The sequence below is a fragment of the Macaca nemestrina genome, chromosome 13 (genome assembly GCF_043159975.1).
Source record: "Macaca nemestrina isolate mMacNem1 chromosome 13, mMacNem.hap1, whole genome shotgun sequence".
Classification (NCBI taxonomy): Eukaryota; Metazoa; Chordata; class Mammalia; order Primates; family Cercopithecidae; genus Macaca; species Macaca nemestrina.
Genome location: NC_092137.1, coordinates 111,762,113 through 111,777,760, shown reverse-complemented (window position 1 = coordinate 111,777,760; position 15,648 = coordinate 111,762,113). Strand labels below are relative to the sequence as shown.

General features: G+C 36.5%; 1 long non-coding RNA gene across 2 annotated transcripts in view; it reads left to right on the top strand.

Moving 5' to 3' along the window:
• The first annotated feature begins 270 nt into the window (after window positions 1-270).
• LOC139357726 (uncharacterized) overlaps window positions 271-15,648 on the top strand; it is a 67,886-nt gene continuing 52,508 nt past the window's right edge. For both annotated transcript variants that reach the window (XR_011611332.1, XR_011611333.1), the window contains exons 1-2: window positions 271-424; window positions 3,974-4,146. This is a non-coding gene — a long non-coding RNA (uncharacterized lncRNA). The remainder of the gene's footprint in view (window positions 425-3,973; window positions 4,147-15,648) is intronic.

Genomic DNA, 15,648 nt, shown 5'->3' with positions numbered 1-15,648 from the left:
GTGATAGAGAGATGTGGTTAGAGATTGTGAGATAAGAGATTAGCAAAGGGGGTTGGGGGGTATAGATTGGAGCAAGCAGCTCATATCTTTTCAAATTAGTCTTTTAGTTCTGAGAACAGATCAGTTCAGTTAAATAGCTGTGTCCCATTCCAGGAGCTGACATTGCAGATGAGCTTTCAAACCTAAGCCTCTATTATGATGCAGGCAAACAAATCTTTAATAAGAGGCATTTCTATGGAAACAGAAGACAAAACAAGGGTTAATGGCTAGAGTAGCATATAAGCTAGATTTCCTAGAGTTTCTAAGACATCCTCGGTTGGAGAGGGCCAGCAGTGACAAGCTGATACACTTTACTGGATTGTACTTTGAATCAAATATTGGTGTTCCAGGCAACTGAGTAGTCTACGCGTCAACTGGCACAAAGGTTATTTATATGCAAGTTCCTGTAGTGCTTTCTCCTGAATTGTATATCAATTTCATATCTAGCTTCAGTTTGAAGAGCTCTAAGAAACGAACAGTTTTAATTTCTTGTGATTTCAAGTCAGAAAAGTTGGAAATGTTAGTCTGGAGAGTAACAGCTGGATATTGGAGTAAATGTAACATTCAGAATTAGTCCCGATAATAAAAAATAAACTAACAAAAAACCCTCAAAAATAATGGATGTGGCTAGAATCTAATAACAAGTGCACTATACATTTTTTTTCTTGAAATATATATATATATTATTTTTCTCTCTCTCTCTCTCTACTACACTATTTTTACCAAAGATGAATCATGGTAAGACTAATCTATTTGCAAAATAAATTGCCTTTGGCCTGATTATTTACATAAATTTGGCAAGAATAGTGATTTATCACATATGCTCTTTTCAAGTTGGCTTTGCTGAAGTATTTTACAAAAAAATTTAGATTAGGCCAGGCACAGTGGTCCAAGCCTGTAATTCTAGCATTTTGGAAGGCCAGAGCAGGAGAAGGCCTGGGCCTATGAGTCAATGACCAGCCTGGAAACATAATGAGACTCCATCTCTATTTATGTAAAAAGGAAAAAATTAGATTGGACTTTTAAAAAGCCTCTCAAGACTAGGAAGCCAAAACAAAAATTTGTCTTGTCCTCAGGCTGTGTCTGTAATATCTGTCAAATTGGGTAAATATCCCTGTTCTCAAAATCCTCAAAATAACCTGAAGTTCCTTGACTTGTCAGAAATTGACATTCTTTACTTAGCGCAAGGTCAGGAACCCTGTAAGGGAGCCATGTAGATAAGATACTGGGCCAGTATTTTTTCCAAGTTTATGGACTTCTAAGTCAACCTCCACTTCTCAAAGAAGCCTCATCATATCTGAAAATACGACATTCCAATCAAAGTCTTGGTAAAAAACCAGTGTCTCCAATTGTGTCCTGTTACAAAAGAAAAGAGCTTGTTATTTAACGTATGCAAATAATTATATTGCCTTTAAAAATTCTTGAAAAGTTTTCAAGACTTTTTGATTCCCCAGGGATCAGTTAAAGAGAAAGGCAAATGTTTCAGTTTTGCTCATGAAAGTATATTTTGCCCAATTACTGCAATCTATAGAGAGCTTAAAGGGAAAACAAAGAGTTTCCTTAACCTTGGAAGACAAAACATAAAAAGAATCAGCAATGTTTCAAACAAAAATGTCATAAAAATTGTTTTCAATCCTCTATTATTTCAGTTCTGTATAATTCATTTTTGTTTTGGTGGTTGTTAGGTTAGCAATTTTATGAGTCCATTCTTTTTGTCATTCGCGTTTTTGAAATTCTTATTTAATCAAATTGTGTGATCTTAACCTTGTAAGAAACCTGTATTTAAGAGTACATATAGTCTTTCTCATGAGCATCTTTAAAGACAGAGTACTTTAGGATTTGCAAAAAGCTTTTAGGAAAAAAAAAGCATCATCATAAAACTGTGGACAATAAGACAAAATGGTCATGGTTAAAAATGCAATTGACAATGAAATTTGATTATTTTCTCTGGCCTACAACATTTTAACAAAATAGCCGTAATTATGATTGATTACATGTATCAAGATAAATCAAATTTTTAGGAATCGTGTACAGTTTTGAACATATACTAGTGATACATTTGTACAAATATAGCTCAAAGTTTCAGCATCATTTCTTATTTGATAATGCTTCCCATAGGACTTTAACATATACAAAATAAGCCTAATATCTCCCTTTTGGATTTTCAGGGATGCATCTGGAGTACCTAAAATTTAGTTTTAGGTCCCCCAAAATTTAGAGTTGTGAATTTGGAAAGCTTGTTAAATATCAAAGGTTTAAAACATTTGACCAAAATAAGATTACAGATTACTGTAAAATAATATTCATTTTAAGCAAAATGATAATGAAAAGATTTCAAAAAGAAAAAACCTTTACTCTTTGAAATAGAGGAGACTCAGGTTCCAAATAATCAAAGGATCTAATAAAGACAGCATGAGGGCCAGGTACGGTGGTGCACACCTGTAACCCCAGCACTGTGGGGGGCCGAGGCGGGCGGATCACGAGGTCGAGAGATCGAGGCCATCCTAGCCAACATGGTGAAACCCTGTCTCTACTAAAAATACAAAAAATTAGCTGGGCGTGGTGGCACATGCCTGTAGTCCCAGCTACTCGGGAGGCTGAGGCAGGAGAATCACTTGAACCTGGGAGGCAAAGGTTGCAGTGAGCCAAGATCGCACCACTGCACTGCAGCCTAGTGACAGAGCGAAACTCCATCTCAAAAAAAAAAAAAAAAAAAAAACAAACAGCGTGAGGCACATAGAATTTGTCTCTCTCTCTCTCCCCTCTTTTTTTTCCCCCTGCATTTTACTCAAAAGGTGAACAAAAATTTTTTTCTTACAATCTCTTATTAATACTACACAAAAATATTGTTTGAAAGAGAAGATCAATTATTAAAGTCACATGAACTTGAAAAGCATTTGGGCTAGTTATTTAATTTATGATCACCTGCATATTTATAAGTCAATTTGGTGCCATGTGGACAACATACAAACACATGTATAGACATATACATACATGTAGACACAACATGCAGCACACATATGTATATGTATATGTGTCCAAAAGTCAAAGATTTCAGGGAGTTTAATGCAAAAGAGAGAAGAACTTTAGACCTAAGAGCAACCCATTCATGACTCTTGGGGATCTTTGAGGAAAACAGGGGATTCCAAAAGAGGGGCTCAGTGATGTCTTAACTGTATTCCTCCAGGGGTCTCAGGGTCACTACAAGTCCCTGCTAGACCCCTTCATGTGGTATCCAAGGCGGCAAAAGGGAGAAGGGGCAAAAGTGGAAGGAGATGGGAGAACAAGGCTTAGAGGAGTCCATTTGGGAAGGTCTAAACTTTTCAAAACAGCAATGAAATTTTTGTTAGCAGGAATTTGAGGGAAAAGAAATCTAGTCAACTAAATGGTTCCCATGGGAGAAATAGCAGAGAACAGAGAAGGATATCTGCTGTTAACCAAACTGACTTTTGACAATAGAACTCTTAAAACAAAACAACAGCAAAAAAATACTTTTCTGAATATATTGGCAGCAAAACCTTTTGTCCCGTGCACATCTGGCCTTTCACTGGAGCAGAGAGAACTGCGGCTGCAGTGGAAATGCAGTGCCTCCCCCAGACTCTGCTTTCCAGGAGGAGCCCACCTTGCTGACTCACTGGTTTGGTTCCTGGAAGCAGGGCGTGTGTCTTTCTGGCCCAGGGAAGTGATCTTATTCTCTCAGTCTAAACTAAGGTATTAAATCAAAGGTATACCTCAAGAAATGAATCAAAACCAAAACAAGTATGTACACATAAGACTAAAACCGACATGTCATTTATGGCTTTAATCAAAGTCTACAAAGAGGGAGCAAAAGCTGCAACCCTCCCAAGACCCATTCCACTGCCATCGACAGGTCAGAGAAAGGAAATGTTTTGCTACTACCTGCAACTGAGGTACAACTCATATTTCTGTCCAGCCCTATTCTCCAGGGTCTTGACTTCTCGGCTTACCATGTGCACATAAAGGCTGATCATTCCTGTGCCCCATAGATGGAAGATTATAAGAGACAAGAGGAAAGAAAATCAAGAACTGTTCATGGGGGTAGAACAGATTACAAATGCGTTCTCAACAAAACCAAGAATTATACAAGTAAGTAAAACAATGCACATTCATTCTTATAAGTGTTTCTTTCCTGAGCCAAAGGAATATATGGAAGCATTTCTTTAAGATGTTTACATTTCAAAGACATGGTAACATGTACAGCTACAGGGCCACAGTTCTCTGACTAGAAATCAAATGTGGTCCAACAGTGATAACTCTGAATTCTAAAACTAGACTACAGAGTGCAGAGTCTCTGCAGCAAATCTCACAGATGATCGAAAGTAGGCAGTTTGAGCTTACAAAAGATTTTAATTTTGTTTCAAATACAATGTATGCTTTACTTTAAAAGTCTTTCCAAGGGTGTTTCTAAGCCTGTATTCTGTTTGTATCTTTTCATAGGTACCAATAAGACAGTCCTTTAAGATGAGAAGTCTCTAAAAAGGTTTTTAATATATTCAATTTATTTTAAAAGCAATTCCAACCAATACAAGAACGAATTTACATATTTTATTTTAATTCAAATTTAGAAAGAACAAAAAGACAAAAAAGATGCTTACTGCCTTCACTCAAGTGGGCTCTATAGGGATAGGTACTGGAAAACTGACCTGGTAGAGAAATTCTTACTTTTTTTGGAAAGCTGTTTATCCGTTGTCCCAAGATCACCTTCATAGGCTCCACAATGAACAGAATGATTTGTTATCCTGCTCACAGAGCCAAAACTCTAGGGAGTCAATATTTTCCCCCGAAGGCTTGATAATTTCAGTTTATAAAAAACTGCTAATAGATTAATAAGAGAAAAGGGCACACACATTTATTAATCTGCCTAGGAACGCAGGAATGAGACAAAATATGAAAATTCAAAGAAGGGGCTGGATGGTTGACATTTAAATATCCACTTCACTGGGGAGAGGGGAGATGGAGGGGTGTATAGGAGTAAATGCTTTTCAGTGGGGGCAAATGAGGCCAAAGAAAAATGTCATGGGACCATGTTTCTTGAGGCTGTAAGGGAGGTAGCATCAGAGGTTATGGGAAAATGAAGGAGGAAAGCATGTCAAGCAAAAACTGACTTGTTTGCAGATGAGACTATCTCAGGGCATCTTGGAGCTGCCTCAGGAAGGACAGATGGTAGCCTGTGGTTGCATCAATTTTTTCCTAGATCTGGGCCGTGGCAGTGTTGGGGGTTCTCTGAGAAAGCCTGGCTGTTTATTCCATCAGTGTAGATTTTTCTCTTCGGGCGCAACATTTCTCCACAAAAGGCAGTTTTTTTAGGGCAATTCCTGTCTGCATGCCCTCTGAATAGCCATCTTGACATATGTCAAAGGAGTATGCTTTAGAGTAAAATATTTTCAGTTTCCTTTAGTAGTTAAGTTTATGTCCACTTCCTTTACCACCTTCAAAGACAGAGCCACACCTCTCTACTGGCAGCTATTCTGTACCTTTCCCATTCTTCACCCTTAACTAGAAATCACTGGTAGAGACTTGGTGATTTTATTTACAGTTTCCTCAGTGACTACTCTGTAATTCACTTTTGGCATAAAACATCAATCCATTCAGCAGTACTTACTAGTCTTGCACACCAACACACACACACACCACTTTACACATACTCTAATTCTCTCTTATAAGTGATTGTCTCATTTTCTTGCAGAGGAGGAAAAAAATAAATTTTCTTTTAGCTTTGTAAGTTTTTAGTTCTGACCCCTAAATAAAGGACAGATTAACAAATGTTAACAGAAAAAACCAAACTCTGCAATATATTTTAATGAGGTTTATTCTGAGTCAATGTGAGTGACCATGGCCCAGGGAACAGTCTCAGGAAGTCCTGAGAAAGTGTGCCTGAGGTGGTTGAGTTATGAGTTGGTTTTACACATTTTAGGGAGACCGGAATTGTGGGTAAAATCATTAACCAATGCATGGAAGGTATACATTGATTCTGCACAAAAAAGGTGGGACATCTCAAACGGTCATGGGAGGAGTTACAGGTCATAGGTGGATTCTGAGGTTTTTGGATTGGCAATTGGTTGAAAAAGCTCTAGACTTGAAGTCAGTAGAAAGAAATATGTGACTTAAGGTAAGGGGGGGCGGGTCGTGAAGGTCAATGTTCTTATTAAGTAGATGAAGCCTCTTCATGGGTGACAATCTTCAGAGCAAATAGATGGTAAATGTTTCTTTTCAGATCTTAAAAGGTGTCAGACTCGATCTCTCTTAGATCTGGGAAAGGTCTGGAAAGGGAAGCCACGGCTGCATTTATGGAGAGTCTCTACTGATACGAATTTCCCTCAAAAAAGATGGTTTTGCAGGGCTATTTCAAAATATGTCAAAGAAAAGTATTTTGGGGTACAGTATTTTGATTTCCCTCAGGATTTGCTATCTGCAGTGTGATGCTATTTTAGAGTCAGTTTGAAATTTGGCATCTTATTGCTATAAGCCATCTGTGTGGTCAGTCTCATGATTTCTATTTCAATGTTGATGCTGGTCACTTGTGTCTAAACTCCAAAAGGGAGGAAGTATAATGAGTTGTGTCCAACCTCCCTTCCCAATATCATTCTAAATTTAGTTTTTCAGATTACTCTGGGGTCCTTTTGGCCCACAGCATGTCCATTCAGTTGTCTGGGGGACTTGGGATTTTATTTTTGGTATATACAAGAGAAAAATAAACGTATATATATTAACAAGTATATTGCATATGCACATATGCAGAGAAGTGGCATAGAACTATCACTGATATATCATCTTCAAATAAAACAACAACAAAGACAGTGTTAAGGAGGCAAGTTATGACAAAGAGGCAGGGAAAAGGGATAAACTAGAGGGTTCTTTGTCTCTCTCTTTTTTTTTTCGAGATGGAATCTCGTTGTGTCACCCAGGCTGGAGTGCAATGGCGCCATCTCGGCTCACTGAAACCTCTGCCTCCCTGGTTCAAGGGATTCTCCTACCCCAGCCTCCCAAGAAGCTGGGACTATAGGCACTTGCCACCACACCCAGCTAATTTTTGTATTTTTAGTAGAGATGGGGTTTCACCATATTGGCCAGGCTAGACTTGAACTCCTGACCTCAAGTGATCTGCCTACCTCAGCCTCCCAAAGTGCAAGGATTACAGGTGTGAGCCACCATGCATAGTCTTTTTTTCTTTCTTTTGCCTATTAAACCTCTGCTCCTAAACCCACTTCTTGTGTAGGTGTCCTCAGTTCCCTTGGCGTGAGAAGATGAACCCAGGGTGTTTAAGCTAGACAATGACATCTCTTCATTAGACTTTCTGATTATGCAGATTATTATGTGTATAACTATTAGGCTCCAGAAACAGCAAGTGCTTACAAGAATGGTGAAACCTTACTAAAGATAATTTACAATTTAAAATTACAGTGGAGAATTCCAAATGAAAAACACTGCACTTTAGGATGTTTATGTAAAAGTGAGGGCTCCTAAGTTAGGCTCACCAAGGGACATTTATTGATGTGCAGAATCTTCGTAAGCAATTATCATCCTGAAGTGTTGTGTCTTCAAGGAGGTTCATGGAAAGGATGGAAAGGACCCTGACAAGGACTCTTGAATATGGGTTTCTGATAAACTCTAGAATTAATCATTTGGGCTGGATACGAATTCCCAGAACTCCAATAAATAAACTGACTGGTTTATAAACGTGGTAATCCACAAAGGATGAACATTAATTAAAATATCAAGGAAACACTTTGGCAGATTTTCATGCTAAGTCATCCAGTACTGAACTTGTTAAGATATGCAATTCAAATGAACTCCATGATCCAAATCAAATTACCTATGATAACTCATCTAATAAACAGTGTTATGGACCTGAATTGGAGAAATGAAATTGGTATTTAAGAGGATATAAATTGAATGTTAAGTGTGGACTCATGGAAAGCCTGAGCAGTAACTTGGATCTTCCTGTGTCCTTAAAGCTTTCATTATTAGAAGCTCTGTATTTCATGACTCATCATACAAGAGATGAAATGATCCAAATTATGAAAAAATATTGGTGTACTGACTATTCTTAATTGTTAAAATGGTTTATTATCAATGTTTGATTTGTCAAACCCATAACCCGGGGAATGCAGTCAAAACTGCAGGTATATTTCTGCTACCTGATGGGCCATTTGAACATTTATAGAGAAATTTCATTCAACTGCCATTTTCAGTGCGGATTTTCTCGTTTTATAGAAGCTTCCTCATGCAAGATGTCCAATGCTGTAACAGTAGCTAAATGATTTTTAGGAAATGTGTTTCTCTCATTGGGCATTTCTGGAGAAATCTCCAGCAGTATCAGTACATGTTTTACTGACTAAGTTGTAGAATTGTTAAATAAGTTATTACAGATACAATATCATTAGGCAAAACAAACTGAATTGGTTGGATTGCCATGGCTAAATATATTGAAGATTAAAGACAATCAGATCCACTTCTAGTAGAAAACGTAACGAAATTGTCACTGGAAGGTCTGTGTCCCTAACAATAGAACCTCATGTATCTTTTACTCCTAAACTCTGATGTGAGTAAATGCTACAAAGCTTTCATGTATTATGCCAAACTGTGTTTCCACCAAGTAAGGGAGGCATTTTATGATCCACTGCCTGAGGACAATTAAACTCTTCACAATCTAGAACCTAGAGAGATTGGGCCTTCTGGAAACAATGTCAGAGAAAGACTTCTCTTGCCATTCACACTGTAGCAAAACTTAAGGACCTCCAACCATGGGCATGTAATCTCATAATTCAGAAAGGCCCCCCCCAGACTCTTGGAATTGTATACTCACTGGGGACTTTAAGGTAAAGGAAGTTTCTCTCCAGAAGCAGATGGCATCCTAAAGGTGGACAGCTTTCCCAAGATCATGGATCAAGACTGCTCTGATATCACACAATTCTTACCTCTTTTAATTTTTGTCTTGCTTATGCCTCTATGAGCAATAGAACCGGAAAAGGTGCCTCATGTGCACCTATGGGGTACGCTTTTATTTATGAAGAGTTTTTCAGCCAACCTTATACATTAGTAAACTTACATCCTGGTGGATGGAAGATAAAGGACCAGCGTGGACTACGGATCTTAATGCTATTTTTGTTTCTACACAAGTGATCAGAAACAGAATATTGGTCTTCTTCTCTTAACCTACATCATAGGTTAAAGAGATAATTGCTAGATCTTTTCCCTTCTGGATGGACATCACTGTGTTAGATCTCTTTTTTACAGTTTGGAGAAATTTTAAATGAGTCAATAATTGTACATTTACCCCTCATAGCAGGCTCTACAGTATATTCTACTGCAAAGGCTATGGTTGCACAATAGACTTTAAAAAATTCTCTTGCTAAAGTTGTACTAGGTAATATAATTGCTCCAGATTAGCCACTAGCTGAACAGGGAGGAATCTGTGCAGTTGCTGACACTTTTTGCATATGGATGAATACACTGGGTGTTGTAGAGACTCAGTTTCATGGAATTAACCAATAGACTGCTTGGTTAAAGAGGGCAGACTCCTTATTTGGCTTATTCTTTGATGGATTTGATTTTGGTGGGTTTGGTTCATGGAGACCCTGGCTAAGGAACATACTCCAAGGCCTTGTTATTATCCTCCTGAAAGCCATAATAGAAGATTTTCTGATGCTTTTTATTCTCTCGAAAGTTTTCAGTGTTTGCATGCAACTATCCTTAGAATATCAAATGATCTTTGACTAGAATGACAAAATCTCAAAGAAATGCACAGCCATGAGGACACTGTAACCTATGCATGACATGTTGAGATCAGAAGCCCCAAATGATGGTAACTGAGAGCAGTGCTAATGCCCTAAGTTTTGGTCATACTCTCACATAGGAATTGTTAAACAGAATTATGAGTGGTCAGTGTTTTGGACTGAGCTCCTGCACTAGCTCCCACCAGACCAGACCAAAGTGACATGGGGCCATTTCTGCTAATTGCCACATAGTCAAACTGAAACTTTCAGAAAGCAGATAGATCCCAAAACCAGAGCTGAGACCAAACAAGACTTGCAAATTTCATACTGCAACCAAATAAGACCATTTACGATGGTGGCAGAGTTACATCACTACCTAAAGTTTTTGTGAATATCTCAAAATTGAGAGATTGACCAAAAGAAGGAAATTGTTAAATTAAGTTTGACCCATAGATGCCTCTATACATATTTTGAGGTTGGCCTAAACATTTCTCTATACATATTAAACTGTAACTTGATATATAAACTAACTGTAACCTACTCTTGTAAAATGGTAACCAAATCACAGCCAACTACAGGTAGCCAACTATTCAAAGCCAGTTCAAATAAAGCACATGCCCCATTGTAACCAATTAGCAGTTTTTTCACCTCATTTCAGTTTTCTGTAGGTCACTTTCCGTTTTCTGTCTGTAAGTGTTATCCAACCGTGTGACAGCCCCTGGAGTCACTCTGAACCAATTATCATTTTGAGGGCTGCCCAATTCATGAATCATTTTTTGCTCAATTAAGCACTATTAAATTTAATTATTCTAAAGTGTTTCCTTTAACATTTCTAACAATGAGGCCACTGCATCTTTGTTATTCTTGTTCTAAACATAATTTTAAAAAATAGTTTTTGAGTCATTTTTTTGGATGATGTTTTCCTAGTCACTTATAATTTTTTCATTTCAGATGGTCTTTCACTTGCTGAATCCCTAGTGTCACGACGCTTCTCTTTTTATCATTCTCCTCTTTCTCTCTCTATTCCCTTTAGACAATAGTGATGCTCACCTACTCTTTCAGTCCCAGTCTTTCTTCATTGTTTTGATCCTCTTTCCACACGTCCCCCTTGCTCAAGCCACTAGACTCTCACCGTGATTGCATTTCCAGCCCCAACACACGCTGTGCCCATGTGCACAGACACTCACTCACATACACAAACCAAACAACTAGAAGAGTTGTTCAAGAGTTCAGCTACCTCTTATTTCTAAACTGTTGCCACTCAAAAATGCATCATCTTTTTCTATGATATCAAATTAAATCCTCTTCTCTTAACTGTTTTTGATGAATCTGATTTTCATAATATAATCCTCCCTTAATTCAGGTAACACTATTCTTCATAAATAAACTTTAGTAATAAAATAAAATTTGGGTAATTGGGTAGCCCCTTTTCTTGCATTGCATTTATTATAGTTAAACTATTCCTTTGTGTTAATGTCAGAACTAAATGGAAGTTAGGGAATAAAACAGAGAATAACTACTAGGAAATTCATTAATTAGAGCCATATTTATATCTTACTGTTAATTTTATTTGAACTAAATTATTGTAAGTTTAATGTGACTCTTTAAGTTTCTTATTAAGAAATAATATGCCTGAATTTCTGACTGTATGGGAGCACAGAAACCTTGCTCCCGAAGATTTAATAAGTTAACTGAGCAAAGCACTTATGACAATCCCTGACACATTGTAAGGGCTCAACCAGAGCTAGTTCATAAAATAATATATATATTTTTTACTTCATCAGTATTTTCACATTATGAGAGGTAGTCACAGGATTTTATTTAATAAAGAATATGGTTATTTTACAATAATAGAGCAGGAATCTAAGCAATAAATTTGCTGATAGACATTCTCCTGCTCTATCTTATGTTACTTATGATCTTTAATATTACATTGTAATTATCTATACTAGAGTTGACTATGTATTTTAAAATGTCAGTTATTACAGATACATTCCTGTATGTGAAGTTCTATATACGGAGAGAGAATACATAACTCACCCCACAGAAGAATTCTTTATACAGAAAATCTACCTGTGGGTTCCTTTATGTAACAATGTCTGCCAGAGTGGCAGCCAGTCCTTGAAGTCTTTGATAGTGGTTCTTGCATAGATAAGGATCTTGGGCCAGAATGGTAAGCAACATACTGCTTTCTTCAAGAAAATCTCATTACTAACCAAAGTTCAGATGAGTAAACAGCATGCCCAATGACGGAGCTGATTTACATTCTGGACTTACTGCAACATGAGCCCAGTTAGCAGAAACAAACGCTTCAAGAATTGGTATTGGTCTGCAGAACACACTTCGGAGTAGCATTGCACAAGAATACTTACTAGACTATTTGAAATAAGTCAATTAAAATTTTGCCTCTTAAATAATGTAACCTATGAGTAAATGTGTGCTAGATGTGACAATAAATGTAAGTATGAATTAAGTTATCAGAATGGCCACATTGAAACATTATAAATGATCAATGGCCCTAAAACATTTTGTTCCAAATCTCTGACTTTAATTTTCTGTATTGACAAGAAAGGTTAGTTGGTTAATATTAAGAGTTGAGAATGATGAGTAAGTTTTGAAAACTTTCATGAGAAGGCATTTGCTGTTTTATATCCATTAATCTTGATAAGGCAGGTAGCTAGAGAGAATTTTTCCAATATTAGTCAAGCATGAAATGACAAAGCTGATAGACAGTTAAAGCGAATAGCATTTCTGTTTGTATAATGAGTTTTGGGGGATATTATTAATAACCATTTTACCTTCATTAATTAGAGGAGCTTTATTTCCTCTGCTGGGTTTCAGAATAGATAATGTGCTTTAAGATTGTCTTTCAATTTAAATATTCATTTGAATGAAATACAGAACATGGAAATTGGAGCAAGATTTAACCTAATGGTATCAGTCAATCATAATTAAGGATAAATAGAAATGAGACCATTTTAACTAATATATTTATATATATATTTAAAAACATTTACTACCTGCTAGACCGTTTCACATATATTATCTTACTTAAAACTCATCATAATGCACAGAATGTAAATAGCTGATATTCAGATTGAAACCAGGTATGACTGCTTTAGAATTCAGCTTCAAACCATCCTCTTCCCCCGCATTTTCCTAGGCTAGAACAGCAGCTAGTTTCAGTGTCACTACTGACATGAACCAAGGGTCTTTATATTCTACCCTATTCCCATAGAACTATGTCACTCTGTCCCTTAACACATCCTGTGTTCAGGTTTTTTCATATTTCTCTGTATCTTCAAATTACTTACTTACATCAAATTTGTCTTTGAGTCTATTCTTGAGAAATAAATTCTTATGGAAAGCTTATAGAAGAGGAATCTGGGGTTATGTAACCCATCTGAGCTTATGTTATCAAGAGAAAACAAGTCCAGAATATCTAACTGTATTAAAACAACAACCCCAACAAAACCTATTAGATTGTATTTACTTTTTATTTTAAACAAGTTTTATTATAGAGGAATTTGCTTGGTGAATTATCAGCAAGTGAACACATTCATACAGCTTCACCCACGTCGAGAAACAAAATGACTAGGATCCAGATGTTCCTTCATAAACCCTCGTGATTCTTACCCATTCACAATCTCCAAAAATAACCACTGTCCTGATGTTTAACTCCATAGATTTCTTGCTTCTGGTTTTAAGCCTTTTATAAATTGAATTATGTGTTGTATTTCTATCTTAGTCCATTCAGGCTGCTATAACAAAATACTGTAGATTACGTGGCTAATAAACAGGAGAAATTTATTTCTCACCGTTTTGGAGGCTGGAAGTCCACGATCCAGGTAACTTCAGATACAGGGGATGGTTAGAGATCTCTTTCTAATTTACAGAAAGTGACTTCTTGCTGTGTCCTCACATGGTAGAAGAGGTGAGGCAGCTCTCTGGGACCTCTTTTATAAGGGTATTAATTCCTTTCATGAGGGATCTGACCTCATGAGAGAATTACTTTCCCAGAAGGTCTACTTTCTAATACTTTCATCTGCAGGATGAGAATTTCAACATATTAATTTTACAGATACATAAGCATCCAGTCTGTTGCAAAGTTCTTTGCAAATAGGTTACTTTACTCAGGATGTTTGTATAATTTATTTATATTGTTGCATGTGGCAGTAGTTGGTTCATTTTAAATACTGTATAGTATCCTATTGTAGGAATATACCACCTTTAGTAAATATGTTGTACTGTTGTCAGCTTTTAGCTACTATAAATGTTGTGGCCATGAATATAGTTCTATCTTTGGTGGTGTACATATACACGTGTCTGTTGATTTTATGTTTAGGAGATTATAAAGTAGATGAGTTAAGTTTGCTGAAAAAAAAAAGAAAGATGGCACAATTGGGACAGTTCTTAGCTCTTCCATTTGCATTTAAATTTTATAATTTTACTGTCAAAAAAAATCCTGGATGGTATTATAATTAGGATGGTGTGGATCTATAGACTAAACTGGGAAGAATTGATACTTTTATAATGTGTAGTTTTCCAATCCATGAACATAGATTATATCGGCATCTTTTAATGTATTTATTAAAGAAGGTTTAAGTTTTATCTTTAGAGATTACACATGGCTTTCATTGGCTTTCTTTCTGGGAATTTAAGGCTTTTCCATGCTGTTGTATATTGTATTTTTAAATATTTTATTTTCTAATTGATTATTTGTGGTTTATTAAAAGTTACTGTTTCTTTGTTGAACTTGCATCAGCCCTCATAGTTAATTTATGCATTAATTCTAATAGTTTACTTATAAATTATTTTAGATTATTGTATATACAGACATTTCGTCTACAAAAGAATGACAGTTACATCTTTCCTTGTGTCAGTTCTTTTTCTTGACTTATGGCAATAGCTCTAATCACCAGTGCAAAGTAGTGATGATGCTATAAGGGCAGGCAATTTTGTCTTATTTATTATGTTGAAGATTTCAAATGTCACCATCAAATATATTGTGTGACGTAAGGTGTATACATATACATTACATACACACACACACATATACACATCCTTTATCAAATATATATACACATATATACATGTATGTGTATATATATACATCCTTTATCAAATATGTGCACATATGTATATCCTTTATGAAACTGAGAAATTTCTCTGTATCAAAATTATTTTTCTGCATTTATTGCAATGATTATATTATTTTCTTCCTTTGTCGTGTTAGTGAATGGTGAATCATTTTTATTGATTTCTAAGCTATACTTGAGGAATACATCTAACTTGATTATAATGTATTATTCTGTTTATATTACAAGACGATATTGTTTGGATTTGTGTTCCTGCCCACATCTCATGTCAAACTTTAATCCCCAGTGTTGAAGGAGGGGCCTGGTGGGAGGTGATTGGATCATGGGGACAGACATCTCCCTTGCTGTTCTCATGATAGTGAGTGAATTCTCACAAGATCTGGTTGTTTAAAAGTGTGTGGCACCTCTCCCTTCTCTCCTTTTCTCCTACTCCAGCCATGTAAGATGCGCCTGCTTCTCTTTCGCTTTCTACCATCATTGTAAGTTTCCTGAGGCCTCCCCAGCCATGCTTTCCGTACAGCCTAGAAAACCATGAGCCAGTCAAACTTCTTTTCTTTATAAATTACCCAGTCTCACATAGTTCTTTATAACAATGTGAGAATGAACTTACACAGAAGGCATTTGGGTTGTGTGTGTGTGCGTGTGTGTGTGTGTGTGTGTGTGTGTGTACATAAAATTTCCGTGTATTTCTTGGAGAAGGTGGCCTGAATATAGACATTCTTGACATTATTACAATATCCTTTACAGGATTCATACCAAGTTTATGTTGAACT